The sequence below is a fragment of the Arvicanthis niloticus genome, chromosome 4 (genome assembly GCF_011762505.2).
Source record: "Arvicanthis niloticus isolate mArvNil1 chromosome 4, mArvNil1.pat.X, whole genome shotgun sequence".
NCBI lineage: Eukaryota > Metazoa > Chordata > Mammalia > Rodentia > Muridae > Arvicanthis > Arvicanthis niloticus.
The window spans coordinates 115,973,819-115,988,675 of record NC_047661.1 but is presented as its reverse complement, the minus strand read 5'-3'; positions in this window follow the sequence as shown (position 1 = coordinate 115,988,675).

Sequence of the window (14,857 nt, the reverse complement as noted above, 5' to 3'; positions counted from 1 at the left end):
CTAGGAAGGTCTATACAGAAGCCACAGAAGTAGCTAGTTCTTCCCCAAAGAGAAGAATTTGAAATTCTTTTGGAGGCATGTTTTAAAAGCACTACAGTGCAGTGATCACCTCTCAGGCCTTATCTGTTCTGCCCCTTCCTCCTCATTTCTAGGCATACTTACCTCTGCATTATCCCTGGAACACTCCAGGCATGTCTGGCTTCAGCCTTTGCACTATTGTTCCTTACAAGCCCCAGGTGAAATGCCTGTCCCCTCCAGCACACTCTATCAAGTTCTGCACATACCAGCTAAATCTAAAAAGCCCCCAAAGCTAAGCTATTTTGTATACCCCATTATTCATTTCTTAAGGAAACTTAATCTCCCTCTTCCTTTGGTTTGCTTAATGGATCAAGTCATTACTGAATGTAGAGTGAGTTGAAGGGCAATTTGTCATTGATATTTACAATAACGGCTTAAGTGTATGAAAATGTATTAGAATCATAAAAAGTTATTTTGTATGATATAATTATTAAAGAAGAGAGCATGCATTTAATTTTTAAAAATTAACAATAGATATTCATATAGGAAAATAATACTGTTTAGCTCAGGGCCAAGCAGATTATAATTTTAAAAGTCTCTAGTCTTGTATTTCTTATCATCGCAATTCCATTGAGGAAAGCATGTGACACTGCCTCACAATAGATAGAAATTGCTTCTTGCATTAACCTATCTATGCTTGAGTATTATGTTCAGAATGTGTGCAGGAAAGTGATGTGATATTTTCTCAGATATACATTTTATTTTTACTATCTTAGGAACTGACGATAAAAAAAAAAAAAACCTATTATAATGGATGAACATTTTCAGGCTTTTAACAAGGTAATTGAAAAATGCACGCTTTTCGTGAAGGAGTATAAAACGCTGGAGGGGATCATACATTGTTACAAAAATGCCCTCTGATGAATGAGGGAGGGAAAAAAGGGCATAATTATCTTATGTCATGTCTCATGTCCAATTAGCCACTAAGTGCTACATGTTCATCTCGAGTCTGTCCATTCTTCTACGCCCCAGAATTGTACCTTGAATTACACCATCGTTATTTTGTAGACCACTAAGGTAACAATTTCCTAAATGGTTTCTGAGTCTCCTGTCGTGCCCCTTTAAGTCCACTTTTGACACTGTCACTTGAGTAGTATTTCTTAGAATGAAAGTGAAGCCTACAGTGTCACACTTCCCTACTTAACACTCTTCACTGGCTCTCTAATGCCTCAAGAGAAATAAAAGTCTGAACTCCCTGTGTGACATCCAAAACCTACGAGAGAAACCCCTACTCCTTCCTCCCGGTTTCAGCCCTTCCCCCTGCAATGACCATTTAAATATCAGTCTCTGTAGAGCTGGCCTCTTCTAAGCTCTGTCCTTGCAGTTCTTTCTGACGACACACTTTTTTCTTCTACTGTGGAAGAGTACAAGTCTGGATAGTGCTTGTTCCAAGCGACATGTAAGTAATAGAGTTCCATACAACACATCAGTAGAACAAGTTAGGAAGAACTGATATATTCAAGCAGTCTCGCACAATACCCAGACAGAAGAATATCTGCTGACTTTATGCTGGAGACCTACTCCGTTGCTCAGAGTGGAAATCAGTGAATATACTGACCATTGGATTGGTTTGGGATTACTGCCAGTAAAGAAGCCCAGGTGCGCCTAAGGAAGAAGATTCCTTCCTGGGAAACTTCTGACTTGTGTTTGATTTGGTACTTGGGACTTGAAGTTTTCATTACATTACATTATTTTGTGAATGAAAACACATAAAAGAGTACAACATTGAATTATTACCCAGAAATATTTATTTTTCTTTTACTATAAGGCTGCTAGTATGAATTAATTTAGAGTGTTTTTGATTTTGGTTTGTACTTTCTTGTACTTTCAATTAGATGCAGTGACCACCAACTTCAAGTTACTTGGTAAAGTAGTGAACTCTCCTTTAGAACTGGAGGCTAGAAATGCATGGTGCTGTTTTAAACAGCATTATGATTTGTGTATGAGCTTTCAAATATGTAACATACATCTTAAATTCTTACTGAAGAACACATGTTCACTACTTAAACATATTTTCAGTGTTTCCAAAAATATTTCAAAAAATTCAGTAACATATATTGGTGTCAATATTATTTAAATAATATGACCAAATGGCAGAAATATTATTAAAAGTAAAGGAATGTAGTGTGTCCACAGCAAAAATTACGCTTTCTTCACATGTGATATGTTCCATCCCATAACTGATTTCAAGCAATGAAAATTTCTTTAGATTACAAAGGAAAGTATGCTCAGGTGAGTATTTAGTTCTAGCACGAATATATGAGATATATATATATATATATATATATATATATATATATATATATCTCATATATTCATCTGGGATCATATTAAAATATATTCCTGATTTAGTACTTTTGAAATTATTTTGAAAGAAGGCATTTGCATTTTCACTCAGTTGTAAAGTTAGGACTACTCTTGGATCACAGTTTGTGGTTTAGTCTCTTAGTACTGACATCAGAACTGCTTCCTTCTATTATGGTGTCTAGCTTTCAAATACCATACTGATCCAAAATTCCTAGTATTTGTACATAGACTGGAGCTGGTCTAGAAGACAAAAGAGTAGATCCAAAATTCGGTTGCCAATAGTTCTGTGACTTCAGCCTTACTAATTACTCTTTTCTCTGTGCCTAAGATCACACAGCTAGATGCCAACTACCTGATAAAGACTAATCCACAACAGGAACCAGGATAGGAATGTCACTACAGAACCCACACAATGTGCACAGAGAGTCAGAGCTGCAGACACTCAACTATGTTGCTTCTACTCAGATATCACTAGAAAACAAATATTTACTGTTTAAATTTGGGGAATAGTTTCTTACACACAGGGAACTCATTCAAGTTGCTTCACTTTTGTGTTTTAAAATAGTATTATTAGACACATGGGTAAGATGGCTCCATGACAACTACAGCAAAGAAAAGTTGGGAAGGCTAAGTGTTGGCAGCCTTTGGCAGGTCAGTGGGAGAATCTTGTCCAAGAGGCTTCAAAGGGAGTGAGGCCATCAGCTCCTTGGTTTTGGACTTCTAAGACATAGACTTGTGCAAGAATAATTTTGTGTATGTCTGTTAAGTTGACCATGATGGAATGTATTATGGCAGCTCTGGGATGTGATATAGGATCATCAAGACTGACTTATGCAATATAAAAATATATACACACTAGACACCTATTGAAAAGCCATAATAAGAAAGAGTTTCCACCATGGGACTATGGTATACACATTTGAACTTCACAGCTAATAATAATAAAAAAACAGGCTAGCAACCATTGAACTTGATGACTTTGAAGCACTAATTCTAATCTTAATGGCTTTAATCCATGGTGAAACTTTTAAAGTGTATTAATTTATTGTCCCATCATGACTATTTATGTGGTCTTTTAAATGTCATTTGTATCAGTTTATGTGACTACATGCATGAGCCCAATTAACTGTGTTCACATTGATATTCCTTGTGTTGTTATTTACATTAAATTATTTTGAAGTTGATACCAGATTTAAAAACAAACATTTATATATTAGGGGATTTATAATTTTCCTTAAAAAGAACAACATATGGTTTTTCTCTGGAAAACTCCTTCATGAAGAATAGTTACTTTATTTTGTTCTATTTTTTTTTAAAAAAATTGTGATAAAGTAGAAAATTATCAGGATCTGCTTCTCTAGCTTTTGAAAAAATTATTGAAAAATATTGAACAGATGCTGGATATGAATAGATTTTATAAACATCTATTTTACATATGTTTTATAAACATTTTATAGACATATAAAAGGAACTTCTGTGGATCCCACACATCACTTGTAGAAATTAACTTTGATGAAAGAGTTGTTTTGTATCTTATCAGATCAGTGCAGCAAAATGAACTTCTTTGTCCTAATGCTAAAACAACAAAGGTATGATGTTATAATTTTTACCCGGCATGGAGGAAGGTAAGCATCCCTTCTCTTTAAACAACTAGAGACTCAGCAGTCTTCAATTACTTTCAAAATAATGCTATTCTGTTTTGTACCAACACTACCCCAAACACAGAGAGCAAATGTATTCTACTGGAAATAAAGATTCTTAAATGTACTTGTATGGCCTCAGAAAGAAGCAACTGATACCAATACATCAGGACCACAGAGATCTCCATCCATGTGGCTTTGAAGAAAGGCTTACCTTACCACTGCATCAGCAAAGTTACCAAAGATGAAGATCAGACCAATTGGCAAGCTCCATTTCAAGGAAATTAAGTTTATGACTGATATCAACATCACACTCAGAGGAATTCTGAGTAGCCACAGAAAGGCTAATTGTGTTTTTGCACACTAGGTGTTTACTATAGGGAAATTCTGGGTTTAATATGACTCCTGAATATTAACTAGGCAGAGGTATATAGCAGAAGATATATGAGCTTCAATTAAGGTCACCAAAGAGTACCAAGGGATTGAAACACTGGGGGAAGAAGACAAATCAGAACTTACTCCTTAACCAGAAATAACATTTCTTAATTGACAAATCTTCATTAGCAGCAGATGGTAGGTGAGCAAGAATTTGAGAGAATAGCCACCTTTTTGACATTACCTCTAATTAAGAAGGTTTTTCTCAGCTACCAGGGCAAGTTTTGAGACCTTCCTATTTTTCCCAGGTCAATAATAATTCAGAGAGGATAATGAAGTCTGTTCCCCTCTGTCTGTCATTTACCCTAGCTGTTTCCATCTGCTCTAAGGTGAAAAGACGGACTGTGGAATGATTTGAGTCTGGACTGAACACTCAGAAGCCCACAGTGACTCATGAGTGTGACTTCATATTGGATAACTGTTAGGGGAGATCACTCCTAGATGCCACTCATACAGACCTGGAAGAAGAAAGACTGTCTCAAATAGGTTCATTATGCACAGCCCAGACGGCATAACAACAGGAGACAAGCAGATGCTTCTTTGCATCCCATGGAAAGCAGCACAATTGAGAGGTAAGCCAACCCAGACCTGTGCAGCCAGTGAAAACTTCTCAACAGCCATTAACAAACCACTTACTCACATCAGAAGATAACTCTGATAAAGATTTTATTGTATATAAGCATCTGATAAATTCCATTGCAGAATGTTCCCAATGCAACTTGATTGGCTTAAGCTTATCTTTGTATAGATATTTGTAAATTAGTTACAGTAGCAATTTTCAATAGTTGTCCTCAGAATGGCAGTTTCAGCATAATCTTGGAAGTTACTACAAATGTGCCTCTCAATGAGGAAACCCAAGGGATTAGCATCAGCAACCTGTTTTAACAGTCCTCCAGGATGGGAAGCATGCTGCCTTGGCCCCTCATATTGTTTTTGGTTTGGTGATGTGACCAGGGTGTTGCAATTCTCTCTTTGGACGTGTGATGTGAAAGCTAGCCTGCCTTAGCTTGAGCCAGTGCAGGAGCCATGACACCAAACTGGTCACCAAAACTGGCACATAAACAGCTTAATTGAACCAGCAAAGATAGCTCCAAACCACAGGTCTGAAGCTAGGCCTATGCATGTGGAGATGGTGGCAGGAGTTGGAAAGATTGTGCAAGGGTAGCAGTTACTTACCTGTCAAAGTAGCCCTTGAGCAAAGCAGGTTCAGAGGCCAAGGGTCTGGGATGCAGGGTAATGAGACAGAAGAAAGTTTAGCAGGCAAAAAAATTTAAGCAACTGAAATCTAAAAGTTATGATGATGGAATTGAGTTGATAGATAATGCCACACACCATACTAGATTCATATCTAGCTATTAAATTGGCATTATTGTTACTCTAATTTACAGCCCACGAGTCAGAGATGCTGGTAGAAAGTCACGTGGTTATTCTTTTAACCACTAAAAATATGTAGGAACCAAAGGAAAATATAAAAACTTCCCAATTTTGTGTAGAAATACTAAAGGAAGTTTTAAAAAGGCAACTACAAACCCCAAATGAAAGAAGCACACACACACATAGCTATATATGGTATATATAATAGGTGATTTATAATTGATGTATGATATATGATATTATATGTTATATGCTATATATTATATATTGGAAAATATATACTGATGTATTGTGTTGGCCCAGGGAATGGCACTATTAGGAGGTGTGGCCTTGTTGGAGTAGGTATGTCACTGTGTGCTTTGGCTTAAGATCCTCACCCTCGCTGCCTGGAAGACAGTACTCTGCTAGCAGCCTTCAGATGAAGATGCAGAACTCTTGGCTCTGCCTGACCATGTCTGTCTGGATGCTATCATGCTCCCACCTTTGAATATAATGGACTGAACCTCTGAACCTATAATCAGCCCTAAATATATGCTGTCCTTTATAAGACTTGCCTTGGTCACGGTGTATGTTCACAACAGTAAAACCCTAACTAAGATACACACACACACACACACACACACACACATACACACACACACACACACACACACACACAAATGGTCGACACATTGATTATTAAGAGATGATTTCTATGATGAAAATAAAAACCCCTGTATTGTGTTAGAAAAAAAAAATCTATGCTCCATTTTAAAATATGATTTAAAGCTACGCAAATAACTAGTTCCCCAAATTTCACCAAGGAGGCAGAAATTTTGACATATACGTTTGATCATCTCCAATCTTTAAATTGTAACAGGCAGCTCTTGTATCCTTCCTCATGCTATGAAGAGATGACAGGATAAATATATGTAGTTCAGCTTCCCTGGAGACCGTATCTGACACATTGTATATTCACATTTTTACAGAATAAAACACAGACAAACAATAAAACATATGACACTTGTTTTTAGGAATTTTATAAAAAGAACTATTGTATATATTATCATTTAGTGACCCTGTAAAGACCCATGTCAAACACTATGCTAGAGTGAAATTTTCCATAAGGTAATTCACCTCCAGACACTATTTTCACAGGAGGTAAATGAATCTTCCAGGAAACATCACTGTTGTGTTGAATAGGTCTGAAAATACTCAGTTACACTTACTTGTATTTTGTCTCTGTGTAAGTCTTTTTGGAAATGTTAGTGTGTTTTGTAAATGCTCAAAGAAATTGTAGCAGGATAAAAGTTCTTAAATTCATAGGACATTTTTGAATGATCATTGTGAGGTAGTGAGATTATAGTTAATTTGTGATTTTTGTAACAATATCTGAAGCAAGATACCTCTGTGAAGAAAAAGAACGGTTTATGTAGCTTACAGTTCTAAGAGAAAAAGAACGGTTTATGTAGCTTACAGTTCTAAGATTCAAGAGAAGCACACTAGTATCTATTTACTTCGGGAGACAGTCTCTTTGGCTACATTACCTAACAGACAGTTATTGCAGGGCCTTGTGTGTAGGCATGACAGGAAGCTGGCAAGTCTGTCTTGGGCCATGATCAGACTTTTAAACACCTATCTCATGAGTTCAAACAAAGGCCCAAGAGAAGTGCATTAATTCACTCTAAAGCCACAACCCCAGTAGTCCAATGGCTTCACACTAGTTTCTTCCTCTTAAACGTTTTCATCATACTTCAACACCATGATGCTTGTAAGCCCAGCCTATAACATGTATATAGCCTTTAAGGATATAAAACTCCCAAACCATAGAACCAGAGTTCTATGGAATAAGTGTTAAGACATATTTATATAACTAAACATTAAGATACCCCGACGTATAATTTTCTACAATTCTGCCTTATATACTAAGATGCAGAATCAACTTGTAGTTCTGGTTGTACACAGAGTTAGCACAGCATTGAAGAAAACAATTAACAACCAAGCCTGAGTGCTGTCCCTTGTTAGCTACTTATCGCCACTTGTGAGATACTCAACTTTCTGTGTCTTGGTTGGGCCTCTGTTATGAAAAATGTCATTTTCCACTAAGAATAGCCTCTTAAAGTGGTCCTAAAGATGAACATTTATAAAATGTTTACAACACTATCTGGAATAAAATAAACAGCACACGGTGTATGTTAACAAATATTTTAACCAAGTTTGGGGGCCCATATGGTTGCTTTTACTTTTACTTTTGACCTCTGCTTGTCAGGTTATATGTCTCTTTTATTAATTTCATGTATCTAAGTCATGAGTGGCTAGCATGTCTTTGGAGGATTATATAAATGATATCTTAAGGCCACACTATAAAATGAAGAAGACGGGATAAAAGTACTTGGAAAATAAATTTCTTCTGTCAGTTATTGAGAATAACTGGCAAAAGTCAGTGCTCTGTCAGTTAAAACATTAATATAGTCAATGGAATCTTCCCCAGGAAAACTTTCTTATAAAGACTCAGTTGGTAAAATATTCTATTTCTCTTAATAGGATTTTTGATGCATTAATTATTTTTTCCTCTATATGAGTAGCTTACAGTATTCTACTGGAGTTTAAACACTGGGTAGGCTAATAATGTGTGTTCTTATCCTGGCAAGGTAAGAGGCAGAAAAGTTACAGAAGAAGCTGGACTCACTCCTGTGTTTTCCATAGTCAGCTCTGCTTCTATTCCCATGACCAGCATATGGACTCTTGCTAGCATGGACCTCCATCTGGTGATGGAGGCATCATAGGAGGAAATGGAAAGAGAGGTGTTGGCTATGTGACAGGACTAGAGTTGTAAGATGATAATTGTGTCAAGATGGAGACCAGGTTTGGAACCTTCCAGTGCTAATGAAGATTTACTCACTAGAGACATTTGATCAGATCTTCTGGGTGGATGCTGAGGTTTCATTAGTTAAAGACATAAAGTAGTCTGCCTGATTAAAGAGGGGAGGAACAGTGGGGAGCACCCATAAATTACTGTGGCTCAATTAGGTGCAGACAGTTTAGTGAGTGTTTATTACTAGTACAAAGGAAGATTTTCCAATTAGATTAAAAGGTTTAGTAACAACAGTTACACTCATAGTGATTTAAGCAGAACTCTAAAATAATGCATAGTCAGAAACTTTATTGATTAAAATTGAACTGGTAAGTTATTTGTAGAGTTCATTGTTTATCTGTAGAACCCCTGATGTGAAGTAAAATTTCCCTCCCTCATGAGATCAATGGGAGCACTGAGCTAATTTCTTCCAGCTCTGAAAACTGATAAGAACATAAAGGGCAACTCGTCCAATGACGAAAATACCAACATGATTTATTCAGGTTAATCATCAAGAGAGTGGCATTACATAAATCACTGGAGATGCATGGTGTGCCACAGAAGGCCCTTCAGGCTGCTTCACTGTCACAGTGGGACCACAGTAAGATGCCTAGGACTCAATCAGAAAAGGCTTTAGCTAGCTCAGCTGCAAGCAGCTACTCTAAACACTGGAAATAGTATGAAATCAAAGGGAGGCTGCACAGATAACTTCTCTGGTGGTAACTCCTAGAATTTACAAGGTTAGTTGGGTGGGATGGACCCTGGGGCACATTCTTGGATCTCTTATATCTTAATGTCTTGAAGTCACCAAATGACACCAATAAGCTCAAAATAAGCTGGAAATTGCCTGACCTGATCGAATGCATTAGGATTCACATTTCATTGGCCACAGATTAAATATGAAAGGAAGAAAAGAAGGTCACAGATATCCTGGTGTTTTTGACATACAAGGTGCTGATATATTTGTCACAAATTAACAATATGATTACATGTACACTAATCACATTGTGGTTACATACACAGTAATCACCTTGAGAGAGTTGAGTTGCTTTTTTTTTTTCAATTTCTATGGTAAAACAACAGTAAGGATGCCTGAAAAATAAAAGACATAATCAATAGTACAATTACATAAATCTAATATATTACATAATACTATCTACCTAAAATTATCTATCATACACTCAAGTTGATGTATAATTATTCATACATAGTTTATTGAAAATTTCTATCTTGGATAAAAATGTTCCTTCCAAGAGTCAAAGGTGATGTAACAAAAATCCTACCAGGCATGAAGAACTCTGTTTTGAGTTGTATATCAGGATTGGCCAAGTAACTTCCAAAACTTCACAGGCCATGGATATTATCCTTGGTTCATGCCACAAGTGAAGGTAAGTCCTTATTGCTGAAGACATCATGCACCTTCAGACACAGGGCTAAGAGGTCCTGAAACTGATACTGAACTCAAAATGTTCTCCCCGAGAACTAGCTTTCATAGTAAAGACCCACAAAAGCTTCCAAAGGAAGGAAGCAAAAAATATTCCCACACAGGATGCCTATGAAGCAAAACAGTCTGGCTCTAAGAGTGCAGTAGTAGAGCCCATACTTTGGCAGTAACCACCAGGTCTTTAATTAGAATTAAGGCCCACAAAAAAATTGGGAAATCATGCTTGTTATTGATGCTCAGGCCTAGTGAAATCATGGATCTTGGAGGTGAACCCCAAACTGACCCTTACTAAACAGCACAATCAATAACTGTACTGTAAACATCTGTCTTTATACCCACAGAGAAGTATAATTCTCACCCCTCAAGGAAACGTCTTTTCAAAACAGATAAAGACCATTAAAGAAAAGCACTACCAGTCAGAATGGAGAGTTGTGGAGTTTAGTTTCAAATGATGCATCTGCTGTATAAACCCTGGCACCTATGGATCACTGCAGAAGAGGAGGCAGAAAGATATTAAGAATCAGAGGGAAAAGGGAAGTGTGATAGTGACTCCTAGAAATGTTAAAAGCTACATTCACAAACTCTTACCAACATGACTTCCTAACCATGAGCTGAACAAGGACCACAGCAATAGGCGTGCAAACATAGATAAGGGAAACCATAAGGACTCAACTACACAAAGAACTAGAGGGAGCTAAGTAAAGCTGAGAGTGGAAAAAATGTCTTCCCCAGAAAAGACCACGACAACTGGTTATCTAATACCAAATGGTCGGCCCTGTAAACACACTTATAAGTAACATTACACAAATTGGGCAGGTTGTATTTATGTACTTAGAAATAGTGTATATGTGTCTACATATACATATACAAACATAATTTATATGTGAAAACAACTTAAAAGGTCATGATTGTGACAATGAGCAAGTAGAATATATGAGAAGGTTAGGAAGGAGGAGAGTGAAAGAGAAAACAATATAATTATGTTATAATCTAAAAATAGAAGATATAACATTTTAAATAAAATATAGCCAAAAGATATGCACTCTTTCAAGGCCCATACTGAAGAATAACATTTATCTCCCTCATAGGATTACCAGTTATGGTTCTATTCTCTTTTATATATTTTTCTTAGTTTTGCTTTCCAAACAAATTTTGAAATAGGAATCAGCAGTTTGAAATATCCAAAAGACAGAATTATGATAACTGGCACTCTATCTGCTTTGAAAGTTAATGCCAGCTTTTATTTCCAGAGAAACTGCATAATGAATCATTTTCATATTGGCATTAGTAAGTTAAGGTCCTAGTACTGGTCTACTACTTACCCATGTACACACACACACACACACACACACACACACATACACACCACTCAGGTATTTGAAATAAGACTTCTGGTTTGAACGATGACATGGACTACTTGTCTTAGGCCTTATATATATTAATATTGGTCTAATATTGATCACTCTTATGTCTTAGTTTTCTATTCTGGATAAATGTAGATAATATATTTTTAGTGTGTTTAAATGTTAAAATGAATAATTAGGCCAGTATGCATATAAGATGTTCCCCACAATAACTGTCACACAAGAGATGCTCAAAAATGTAAAGTTTTTCTTGCATTACACTTTTGTGGTTTGTTTTGTTTGGGTTTCTCTAACTACAATGAAGAACCATCCATCACTGATGCAATGTAATCAGTGCCTTATACCGAGTGTTTCGACATTAAGCTTTGGCTGTTTTTGGGGGGGGTTCTGTGGGCTGACCTCAGGTCTTCACTCTTCATGACAAGCACTTTACAAACTGAACTCTCTCTTTCTCCAAATGTGCACACATGTATTCTCTGAAGGTCTGAGAAGACAGCTCAGTTGGAAGAGTACTCACCTAGTACACGTGAGGTATACTCCTCTCTTCCATTCCCAGCAGTGGACAGCTCGGGTTTGCTGGCACTTACCCAAGAAGGCAGAGACAGAGAATAGGAAGTTAAAGGTTATACTCAGCTACACGGTAAGGTTGAGGTCACCCTGAGGTATGTGGGACCCTGTCTCAAAAAATTTATATGTATGGTCTTGGCCACCAATGCTAGGAGGCATTCCTTGGAAAACCTCCAGCCAGGCCAGCCAGAGATTCAGGTAGGTAATCTTTCCTCTCCCTCCTCTCTAACTCCAACCCCAGTATTATCCCTTTTTTTTTTTTTTTTTGAAGCAGACCACCTGCTGTGGTCTCTTTTTCTTCTCTGCCTCTATTACCAGGTAGCACAACCAGCTTTCCTTCCTCCTGTGGATCATCTCAGTGCCACTCCACTATCCCATCTCCATTCTTTAGTGTCACCTCCCAATACTTATAAGCACAGCACCCTAGTGGCCATGTATGGCAGCATCTATTTTTCCATTAATTCATTTACATATTCTATTCACTTTACACCCCAATCACAGCCCCCTCTCTCCTCCCAGTCTCCCCTCCACACACCCATTCTCTCTGTACCCCCTCCCCTTCTCCTCTGAAAGAGGTATCAACCCAACCTGGTACATCAAGTCACTGCAAGGTTAGGAACATCATCTTCCACTGAGGCCAAACAAGGCAGCCCAGTTAGGGGAACAGGACCCACAGGCAGGCAACAGAATCAGGAACAGCCCCCCACTCCAGTTGTTCAGAGACCCACATGAAGATGAAGCTGTCCATCTGCTACATATTGAGGGGTCTAGGTCTAGCCCATATATGTTCTTTGGTTGGTGGTTCAATCTCTGGGAGCCCCAAATGGTCTAGGTTCCATTGGTCTCTTGTGGAATCCCTATCTCCTAACTAGGTTCCATTGATCTCTTGTGGAGAAGACTCCATTGGTCTTCATGTGGAATCCCTATCTCCTCCAAGTATCTCAGTCTTTCCCCCAACCCTTCCACAAGACTCCTGGGGTTCCATCTAATGTTTAGCTTAGGGTCTTTGCATCTGTTTCAGCCACCTGCTGGGTGGAGCCTTTCAGAGGACAGTTATGCTAGGCTCCTGTATCCAAATATAACAGGAGGTATCATAAATAGTGTCAGGGATTGGTTTTTACCCATGGGATGGATCTAAAGTCTGGCTAGTCATTGGTTGCTCATTCCCTCAGTCCAAACATGGGGTAGTGCGGGTCTCAATACTATTCTACTCTGAGTTTTTGACCACATGGGGATAAGAATGTGTACTTTTAGTCAGCTCTGGAGTGAAGTAAATGATGCTAACACTGAAATACTCATGAACAGGGATGTGTAAGGAGTGATAAGTTTTCTAAAATTTTATAACTTTAATATATTTTATTCACGTAGTACAACGAGCAGCCATGAGTCTCTGTATTACTACCATTTACTGAAAAGAGGCTTCTTTGTTCACCCCAAACCCATGGTCACATAGGTAGCCTTGGCCAAAGATCAGTAGTTAAAGCAAGTGACATAAATGTAGGAGTGGCAGAACTTAGAGCACAGTGTGTAAAAAAGGAGCATCTGCAAACAAGTGAGCAAGATTGGTTTCAATGCTCAAAATGCTTAAAGGAGCTTGAACAAATAGCCACATAAATTTGTAGTGGTATAGTGAGTTATTCCTTACTGATTAAATACACCTAGATCTAAGAAAATGGTTTTGTGGGCTGAATTCTTTCTTCACAACTCCCTAATGTTCTAGCCTCTAGACCTCAGAATGTCTACTAATATTAGCAAAAGGTTATTGTACAATTTGAGGATTTAGCAGGACGCTATATTGGAGTATGGTGGTCTCCTAATCCATCAAAGGGGTAGCTTTATGGACAGGGAATAAAGATGCAGATGCGGATACAGGAGCACACTTTGAGCTGTAGACGGAAGTCAGAGGGTGCAGCGGGAGTCTGGAGGTGCCACAGGCGGTCTGTTAACCACCAGAAGGAAGCCAGGAGAGTAGCAATAGCCAAGGCTATGCCTTACAACCCTCAGGGTAAACTGAACTCAGTTTTTGTCTGCAAAACTGCAAGGCTAAATGCTTCTGTTTTTTAGAACAGCTCTAGCAAGGTAGTTCAAATTAATGGTCAGCTTAGAATATAGGTTTTAAAACAAATAATGTAAAGCATCATACATAAAAATAGTTTGCATACAATGATAGTTCATAATATTGTCATTGAAGGAGTCACTGTATCAACTCAATGTACTTTCTCCGGCTGTTTTTACTTCTTCATTCAGCGTTTCTCCCTGACTCTACCTTTTCTGCCCTAACCTTGGATTCCAGGGAGATAGGGCAGGCTAATAAACATCCTACAACAGGAGAAAGATAACCCTTAAAGTCCATAGAACCCCGTGGGATGCATCACACCCCAAAATTAGAATATTTGTGTATGATGGTGAGGCTGCACCATGGAGCAGGAACAACAGTCATTTCAGGGGAATCAGATTACACCCCACATGCCCAACAGGCAATGAACACTTTTTGAGAGGCCCTGCAGCATCAGAAACAACCCGCTGCTCCTCAGGACCACACTTGCCTAGACTACCTAACTGTGCATCCATCTTGGGCCCAGCAACAATCCTTCCTCTATTTAAATCTGAAGCTCAAATCAGTACCCTGATGATAGAGTAGAGGTGACTGTAGCCTTTTATCTGTCCCTCCTCTCAGTGGCTACATTGATTAAATCTTCTTTAGTTGTCTTTCACTAATGCTCATCTCTTTAATTGACGTAACTGGGACAGGTGGCTGAGCCTCCTCTGTTGGGACTCCCTAAGCCAGGTCTCCTGCCTTAAAACTCCCGGAACA